At 43.0% G+C, this 9,975-nt stretch overlaps 1 long non-coding RNA gene across 1 annotated transcript in view; it reads left to right on the top strand.

The window, feature by feature from the left end:
• Positions 1 to 5,388: 5,388 nt before the first annotated feature.
• The window catches only part of Gm40681, a 29,222-nt gene continuing 24,635 nt past the window's right edge, over positions 5,389 to 9,975 (top strand). Inside the window, exon 1 of the long non-coding RNA XR_871797.3 lies at positions 5,389 to 5,460. This is a non-coding gene — a long non-coding RNA (predicted gene, 40681). The remainder of the gene's footprint in view (positions 5,461 to 9,975) is intronic.

Genomic DNA, 9,975 nt, shown 5'->3' with positions numbered 1-9,975 from the left:
CAGCTTGCTAGTGAGGACCTGGGTTAGATGCTTCCCTGCAAGTGCCATCAGCATGGGCCAAAAGACAGCTACAGATATGGATTTGCACAGCCACAAACAGGAAGTGCACACCAGCTGGATCAGGAAGGGGTCCAGAAGAAACTCCAGATTTCTGCCTCTTGAGTCTAGAAAAGGAATTTTCCACCGTTCAGAGAGAGTGGAGAAAATTCTGCTCCTCCTCTGCCACTACTAATTCTGGGTCAACTATTAGAGTTCATATTTTTAATTACCATTATTTATTATTATGCAGGGCATACACGTGGAGGCCAGGGGACAGCTTTGTGGCATTTGCCCACCTTTAAGTAGCTTCTAGGGATTGAACCCAGATCAATCAGGCTTGTGAAGCCTGTGTTTTTGGCCACAGAGTCATCTCTTGAGCCCCACCCTGGGACTATGGCAAAGGAATTAGTAAACTAATTCCTTTTAAGAATACATTGATGCTGGAAATCATGTCATCAGCCAGAAACAACACAATTGTATAAATGAATAAAGCCTCAAAGAACTTGACATAGAAAAAGCTCCAACGTCCGTTCAAGTCCTCAGACCTCCAGGAAGACAGCAAAAAAGAGCCCAGCAGAAATTATGCAGAGATAAAAAATATGGCTTGCCCCAAATGTGGTCCTCAGACATATTTTATTATTTCGAGAAACTTAGTGAACCCCAAACAGAATAAACAAGGAAAGAAATCCATGTCAAAAATACAAGATAATTAAATGAAATAAAAAACTAAAGACAAAGAATAGTCCTGACAGCGACCAGGGAAAAATGACATGCCTCATGAGAGCTCGGATGAGCAAGGATAGCTCACTGGGGCCACAGGAGCTGGGAGGGAGTGATATGCCAGTCCAAAATCCTCAAGGAATGGACAGTTAAGCCTGGACTCATAGCCAATGGAATGTATTCTACGCCCAGCACATATCTGCCCATCACGAATGAACTAACAGTTCTTCATGTAAGAAAACTGAATTTGATCTTTCAGAAGATCTGCTTTAACAACTGGGGTTCTATTTCACTGTTTGAATCGAGACTGTGGTATGCTTTTGTTTGTTTGTTTGTTTGTTTGTTTGCACAGTTGTGGTATCTTATTGACATCAACTGTGACTTTGGTCTTAAATACCGGTTCCCATCTGTGTTCCTCACTCCAATGCTAGAAAAAAATTTTTTTTTCCAAAGAAGAAATGTGTCATCAGAGGGGAGTCTGGTGCAATTAAGAATGGAAACAGCGAGCATTTGGTTCTTTAAGATATGAACACAGTTGAATTTAAAACTTACGGCAGTCCCTGTAAGTGTTCAGTGTTTGCAACATAAAGGCTGACTGCCATGGCGAGGCCGGAGCTAAGGGTCTGCCGCATGCCCAGCATGTCTTCTATGTTCCTCTTAGAGGGGTGATTGTAATTTCTAATTAGACTGAAAAAGTTGAGTGTATTTTAATCCCCGAAGAAATCATAAAAACGCTTTTATGGAGAGGTAATGGCCACTTGCTCCTTAGGCAAATTAAAAGGAAGTCCTGGTAAGTCTTCCAGAGAAGGCAAGGGAGGGGGAGCTAGGGGGAACAAGAGGCAATGAGGCAAGCACCAAGAACAGAGCAAGTAGAAAGCTATCCTATGGTGGTACAGTTAATAAAACTGATAATGATATTAAATCATAATGGCTTTTTAAAAAATCAGTTGAGGGGTTGGAGAGATGGCTCAGAGGTTACAAGCATTTACTGCTCTTACAGCAGATCTGAGGTCTGTCCCCAGTGTTCACCTGTCACTCCTGTTCCAGGTACTCTCACACCTTTTTCTGGCCTCCTCGGGTACTGCGTGCACAAGGGGCCACATGCATAGACATAGGCAAAAATATCCATAAACTTTAAATAAAAGTAAATCAATAGCGATAAATACTCTCACTAGAGCCGAAGAAAAATGGAAAAATAAACAGCTTAAACTCCACCTTATGGAAGTAGAGAAAGGAGGAAAACTGAGCCCAGAGCAAGTAGAAGGAAGATACAATGAATGAGAAAGAATATTCATAAGACAAAATGTTGGTTCTCCAGTAAACAACACTGAGTTCAGTAAGCCGGGAGAAGAGGAAGGGAAGGAGAGAGGGAGGGAGGGAGGGAGGGAGGGAGGGAGGGAGGGAGGGAGGGAGGGAGGGAGGGAGGGAGGGAGAAAGAGAGAGAGAGAAAGAGAGAGAAAACAGGATTCTAGAAAGAGAAGAGACATCATTAATATTTTAAAACTTGAAAAGATGCTAGCAAGATAAGGAAACACCCTAAGCAACTCTCCCACATAAATTTGACAGTTTTACATGAAACAGAGGTAAGTCCCTGAAAATTATAAAGAACCAAAAAATGAACAAACAAAACCCAACTTACCAGACAACAACAAACCAAAAGCCAAGTTATACAAGTGAACTGAGTAATCCTAAACTTATCAAAGAACTCTGAATTTTATTTTTAACATTTATTTATTTATTTATTCATTTATTTATTCATTTATTTATTTATTAATTTATTTGTGTGTGTGTGTGTATGTGTGTGTTCATGAACAGGTACACATAGGCTCCTGCTATAGCTTGCATGTGGAAGTCAGAGGACAATTTGCAAAAGTCAGTGCTCTTTCTACTGTGTGGGTCCTAGGGATTAGACTCAGGTAGTCAGACGTGGCACCAAGTGTGCTTTATTAGACTCTATTCAGAGGCTAGAGAGATGGCTAAGTGGTTAAAAGCACATGCCATTCTTACAGATGACCCGCTTTGGTTCCCAGCCCCACATGGAAGTTTACAAAGGTTGTAACTCTAGCTCCAGGGTATCTAATGCCATCCTCGAGCCTCTTTAGGCATCTGCACGGATGAATTGCACATATACTTTTACAGATACTACACACACATACAAACAAATAATCTTTAAAATATTTTAATGGTTATATGTATAATTTTATTTATCAAGATTATATAAAAGATTAAATTTGTCAAGGTAATCTATACACGTACATACACAGAGACACTCATATACACATACATACATACATACATACATACATACACACATAACCAGTCTCAAAGACAGACAGTGGGAGTCAAGACTAAGGACAAGCTGGGAGAAAGAAGGAGAAGAGGAGAAACTTTACTGATATTGCAATTTTCCTGAGCAAATTGGCCTTAGCCAGTTTGATGCATTTATGCATGTATGAAACTGAGAGAGAAGGGACAAGCATCATGGCTATTATTGCACATACGAGCCATCTCCTTTATTTCGAGCTGTGCAGATCATACAATGGACAGCCTTTCAAACAGCCCAAGCACCTTTGTAAGTGTTGACGTCAGTGGGACCATGATTGTGCATCTCAATGGCTTTCCAGCCACTACAGAGGCAAGTGCCCCTGCTCCACTGGGACTGTGACTTTCCATGCTCGCTCAAGTTGTTGCGTACTTAGTAGCCTTTAACTATTAGCTGCTTGTATCACTTCCGGCTGGAAGTGTAGGCCGGTCAGAAGATGGTTTGGGGGTGTGCTCAGCTCTCGAGTCTTTGTGTTATCTTGTATCTCACTGGAGTCTATAAGATCTGCTGTTGAGGTTCACCTCTGTCTCTTTACTGGGCATCGGATTTTCTAGGTGACTCTGAGAGCCTCCCTTCCTCCAGCTTGTTCTTCCGTCGACTCTGAAAGGGGCAAACAATATGGAGAGTACTGAATCTGTCTTCATTCTTTGACTTGATTTAACGCAGAGTGGAACCCAGTGGTATAGGAACTAGGGAAAGACATTTGGGTGGGAACATGAATGCAGAGCTTGAAAAGAGGGATGGCCCGGGGAGCAACAAAAACCGTCAGAGGTCAGAGGGTGCTGATGTGGGCGGGGCACAGACCGGAAACGCACAGAAGGAAGGACAGCCAGTAAGAACAGAAGCAGCCAAGCAGCTTTGAGGACTCCATCATAAAAACAAACAAACAAATAAACAAAATGTAGCAGCGGGAAACAGAGAGTGTAACAGCAGGCTCAGAAAGGCAGATTGGGACCAGCAATGAAAAAATGGCGGGGGGGGGGGCATAAATGAGGGTAGCGGCATAATGGTCCATGAGAAAGAAAATACTGAGTCAAACCTATTGCTTTGAGTGCTAATAATAACAACAACAAACTAATAAAATAAATAGCTTTTATAAGACAGAGAAGGCAGCCAGTGTTGTCCAGGGTGAAGGGAATAGGGAACCACTCACTGTGTGGTGTGATATTGGTGAGGACCAAGATGACTGGAGTAGTGTGCAGGCTTTCAGTGGAATTAAAAACAAAACTACCATAGACGGGTTATCTCTTTTCTGGATATAAGCCCAGGGGACATGAAAACCCAGCCTATGAACTGAGGCCATGCTCACAGCAGGTCATATAATAGGCAAGTCACAAAAGCCCCCAGAGAGCCTACTGACTGATGAATCAACTTTTATAGATGTGGCTTATATCTACAATGGAATATTGTTTAGCCTTGAGGAAGAGGAGGAAGAGGAGGAGGAGGAAGAGGAGGAGGAGAAAGAAGAAGAAGAAGAAGAAGAAGAAGAAGAAGAAGAAGAAGAAGAAGAAGAAGAAGAAGAAGAAGAAGAAGAAGAAGAAGAAGAAGAAGAAGAAGAAGTCTTTCCATTTGTGACAATACAAATAAACTTTGAGGACAGCATACTCAAACAATCCAAACACAGAAAGAAAAACACTTCATATTACGTATGGAATTTAAGGATGGGTCAAACATGATAGGAACAGAGAGTGTCACTGCAGTTATTAGGAGGAGATGGGGGATATCAGAGGGCACAAACTTAACAATATGGGTGAGAGTCTAGTAACAGATCTGATGTACCCCATATATATATAAATGTCATAAGAAAGTATGTGTATAGGCAGGGGGTGGGGAGCGGGGGTGTGGCTACCGTAAGAACCTCTTTCCTCATTATCTCTCGGAGGCTTGTTGGAGTGCAGGAAGTAAGAAGATGGAAGGTTCCGTGATAAGATGGAGCGATGAAAGCGATGAAGCTGTTTCTCTTCGTTTACTCACAGTTAAGACTTGGGAAGGGCTGAAGTCTCAGTTTTACTTTCCCTGGCTACGTTCCCATATCCATAATGATGTTTCCCGAGAGACCAGACGCAAGCCTGTCCGGATGTGACCAAGACTGTTATCTAGGATCTGCATGAAACTCTCATTTTTGAAGAGAATGTTCACAGAAACAGATCCTGAAGCACCCACGGGCCTGATTGATTTTGCCGCTGGTTGCCTCAGGAGGCCTTGAGTCATCTCTGTGAGGGCTTTGCCCTGCGCTAATGGGCTATGTCCTGGGGTGGGGGAAGGGAGAGATGCTCACTCGGGTAAAATAAGAGAGACTAGCACTCTTCTCTTTTCCAGTCATGGAATCATCTAGGGAATGGAAATTGTTGGCCATGTCCCACAGGCCTGACTGTACTGTAAGTTCTAATTGATATTGTTAATAATGAGAGTACAGAGGGGTGTGTGTGTGTGGGTGTGGGTGTGTGTGTGTGTGTGTGTGTGTGTGTGTGTGGTGGAGGGTAGACTTGAACCCTAAGTATGCTATTCCTGTGTCTTGGCTTCTTCGTATACAAAATGAAAGCCCTAGTCAGGTCTGATGGAGCAGGCCTGTAATCTTGTCTAAAGAAACTGAAGCAGGCTTGCCTAGTCTACATACCAAGTTCAAGACTGGTAGTTAACAGCGGCTTTCTGAAAGACTGTAAGAAAGGAAGTTGAAGGTGTTGAAGAGACACATAGAATTAAGATTGATTGGTAATGTCTGCCTGGAGTAGGAGAGGGAGAACGGGAACACGGCATGTTTCCGGCAGCTGTGGCCCATGGCTCCAATTTTCTGTCCTTCTGAAAAGATCAAGAAAGGACAGACCCTCCCCTTCCTGTAATGCCCCAGTTCTAACACTCAGGATATTAAAACGCCGTTCTCCCCACCCCTTCTAACAGTTCAAGGCCAAGCGCTGAGAAATGGCTTTGTTTTGTTTTAATTTTGTTCAGTTTCATAGCTTCCTTCTGGTCAAGCTTTTTGGCTGGTAGACCTCATAATTTCAGTATCATGGTGGTCTCTTCTCCAGTAAGGATGGTCACGGCTTATATTTTCAGAGCCCTTAATTTATAAAACGCTTAGCATCCATTAGGGTACTTTATATTCAACCATTTGGAGTAAGGCAAGCCCATTCGGGCGGAAGGCAAACTGGTGTGGCTCTTTCCTAAGTCTCATCTCAAGGTCATTGACGATTCTAGCCCAGATGTTTTGTTTCCAAAGTGCTGGCGTTCCGTTTCCAGGGTATGGTATCTGCCTTTTGCTCCAAGACTTCTTCTGGTTTCTGGACTCTTTTAATTTATTTTCCTTTCATTTGTGATTCTCCTCCGTGTCTTACACGATGGCCTGTTGTTAAAATACTGCCCTCATCTTGCACAGCATGCCCAAGTATTTCCTCAGTGAGTCACTTAGAACCCTGGAGCCAATTCTGTTCCCAAGACAAAAAGCCAAGGCTAAGATTAGTTCAAGTTCTGTGTTAATGAGTTCAGATTCTTAAGACGTAGAGACTCCCAAGTGCTGTACAGATAGCAAACTGGTCAGACACTGTCCCGGGTGGAGGGGACGGGAGGGAGGGGGGACGGCGGCTCTGCATCCTTCTCAATACCAAAGTGCTGTTTCCGGTCTTCACAGATAGCTTCTACATCAGGAGCGCAATCTCTTCTCTCCCACTCAGCCAGTCTCAAGAGATCTGGAACTATTTTGCAATAAAAGATGTGTAAGGTTGACCCTCTCGGCCTACGCTGCTCTCTGTTCAAATGGGTTGAGTCAGTATCTCCTTTTTCCCTAATTCAGCAATGGCCAGCTGGTTTGGTCTGATATTCTAAGACCCAATTGAATGACCTCCTTTCTGATCAGGAAAAAAAAAAAAGAATTAGGCAGTGTGACTTTTTATTTACTAGTCAGAGGAGACTGGTGAAGCAGATACATTCAGACCCTAAGACCCCTTTCTTCCATAGAGATAGTTGGGGAAATTTCCCTAATTATTTGTTCCCATTGTGAAACTTTCATTTACATAAAGGGAGGCCAGCCGCATGTTGCCACTTCTGACTGTATGGCAACCCAAATGAATCAAAATTCTGTAGGTGAAAAAAAATTAAATTTTTACTTGTTCGTTGTATGACTTTAACCCTCCCGCAAATACCTCACTATTCAGGCCACACACTACCACAGTTTCTTATATAATTATTGTTTACATGGATATAATTATTGTTTGCATCAAAGGCCCTCCAAGAAACTCTACTTCAAGGTGCAGACAAAAGCTGAATGAATCTCTATCCTGGCTCCGTGTCTCTTTCTAGTGTCCTGCCTGAGACATTTCTTAAGGAAATGAGATCTATGCCAAGCAGGGCCATTCCTGAGGAGCTGACTTACTTCTTCTCCTCAGAAACAGTGACAATAGTCAGCCATGGCCATGTATCTTTATATGTTTTTTGTTTTGTTTGTTTTACACACTAGGAAACACAAAGAAGTGTGTGGTTCAACGTCAGCTCAAGAGTCAGGATCTCCACAGTCTGAGTTAGAACCGGTGTAAGCAATCCAGACAGGAATGCCTCTTTCCTAAGAAGGCTAGATGTACGGCTGGAGGGATGGCTCAGAGGTTAAGAGCACTTGTTGCTCTTGCAGAGAACCCAGGTTCAATTCCCAGCACCCACACGGTGGCTCATGACCATCTGGAAATCAAATCGCAGCTTATCCAATGATCTCTCCTGGCCTCTAAAGGCACCAGTCATAAGTGTGGTGCATACGTATACGTATATGTATATGCAAGCATGCATATACATAATATTAAAATGTCTTTCTTTAGAAGGATGAACAGGGCTGGAGATTAGAGACATGGCTCAGCAGTTCAACTGTTAGCCTCAAAGACACATAATTTTGTCAGATTTTGGTATCCCAAAACCCATGTAAATACCAAGTGGTGGCCTAGCTCAGACTGCGTTGGATGGAAAAATATTGCCCCAAAGAATACGGTAGAAGAGTAATCTAGGAAGATTCCTGACATCAATCTCAAAGCTTACACACACACACACACACACACACACACACACACACTCCACATTGAACATGGAAAAGGAAAAAATACACAAAAGAAGGTTGGATGGCCGTGTTTCCAGCCTTGATGTAGCTGTGTCGTGATTGATTGTAGAGGCTCCAGCTTCTTATATCTTGGCTATCATCTTCTCAATCTAATGCTCATTCATGTCACATGACTGCTGTCTCCAGACCAAGTCATGTGTCCAGCGTTCACAGAGAAGAAAGAGAAATGTCAGGCCAGCAAGTGCTTTGGGATCTTTTTGTACGGAAAGTAGAACTTTCCAGAGTCTATAAGCAAGCATCCCAGAATGTGCTGTATAAACTCTTAGCAATGAAATACAAAGTTGTGGCTCACAGGTGCTCACTGAGCAGCAGGCTCCTGTATAGAAGCTTGATTACCGTGATTGCTTCAAATACCCATCAACAACCGGGTTCAGTGCCTCCCCATGACTTCATCCTTAGTGCTGCGGATCAGAGCTATCAGGTCCACTGGGCTCAGGGTTAGTAAACATACAAAGGCCCCTGGGAGAGCAGGCAAAGGCCTGATTCTCCCAGAGGTTGGCTGGATCTCTGCTAGAGCCTACTAGAGTAGAGAGACTTCTTAGATATCAAGAGAAGAAAGACTCACTAGAAGTTTCCAGCCAGACAACACTGGCTCAGATGGGATATGTGCCCATATTAAAGGTAGACTTCTAATCGAGCAATGACTTGCCTTCATATCTTGAAAAAGCTCGGTGCCCATCACATTTGTAAACATGAAGTTCCTCTCTTGAATGGACTTATCTTGAATAAGAACATAGTGGCAATCAGCAATGAGCACCCTGCAGTTCCTCCACACAACAGAATCGAGACGATATCCCAGTCACCTATTTTCAAGAAACCACTGCATAGACCTCCAATTACACAGGTGAGACATGGGAATTGCTTCTAATTTACTGCTGTAAACATCAAGACAAACAAGAGAGTTGAAAATGGAGCCAAAAAGGTCTCCCTACACTTCATTTTAGGGGATGTCAATGCAGTGGCTCAAATACCCATGACAAATACTACATGGAAAGTCACATGTGCCCATGTCACCCCCCAGACTAAGGAGAAATAGTAATCTCACATATCGCATGTGGTGGCTAATCTTGATTGGCATACCTGGGAAAAGGCAGCATCAACTAAAATCTATCACATCACATCAATCTATCATATTGGCCTGTTCTCATGTCTGTGAGGCATTTCCTTGATTACTAAATAATGTAGGAGAGTCCACAGCCCTCACTGTGGGTGGTACCACCCCTAAGCAGATGGGCCCAGGATATATAAGAAAGATGGCTAAACACCAGCCCGGGAGTGAGCCAGCGGGCAATGATCCTCATAATCTCTGCTTCAGTTCCTGTCTCCAGACTGATTCTTGACTTCTTTTCATTGGCTTCTCTAGATGACAGGCTGTCATCAGTAAGCCAAATTAACCCTTTCCTCTCACGCTGCCTTTGCTCAGTATTTTATTATAGCAAGAGAAAGTAAACAAGAACATTACGTGAGACTAGTTCTGAGCATACACTTAGTGAGCTTGACTGAGAGTTACAGTCCCAGGCTTACTGTCATCAGGAGGATTCCAGATGTGGTGCTCACGCATATCTTTGTTGACCCAATACTGAGCCCGGGTAAAAGACTTTAAACAAACCCGTCAGTTGGGAGAATAATACTAGAGGCAAAGAGGAATGAGCATTTCAATAAATCTAAATGGCAGGGGATCCATTGGTTTCCTGGACATCCTAAAATGTCTGATTCCAGTGCTGGGAAAGAAATAAAAATTTTATGTCCATTGGATTGTTCCATGACAGCCTTTGTGAATTACTAACTCTCCAGGCATTCT

The sequence above is a fragment of the Mus musculus genome, chromosome 10, assembly GCF_000001635.26.
Source record: "Mus musculus strain C57BL/6J chromosome 10, GRCm38.p6 C57BL/6J".
Lineage (NCBI taxonomy): Eukaryota > Metazoa > Chordata > Mammalia > Rodentia > Muridae > Mus > Mus musculus.
The sequence above is the reverse complement of the archived record's forward strand: the minus strand, read 5'-3'. Positions and strand labels throughout refer to the sequence as shown.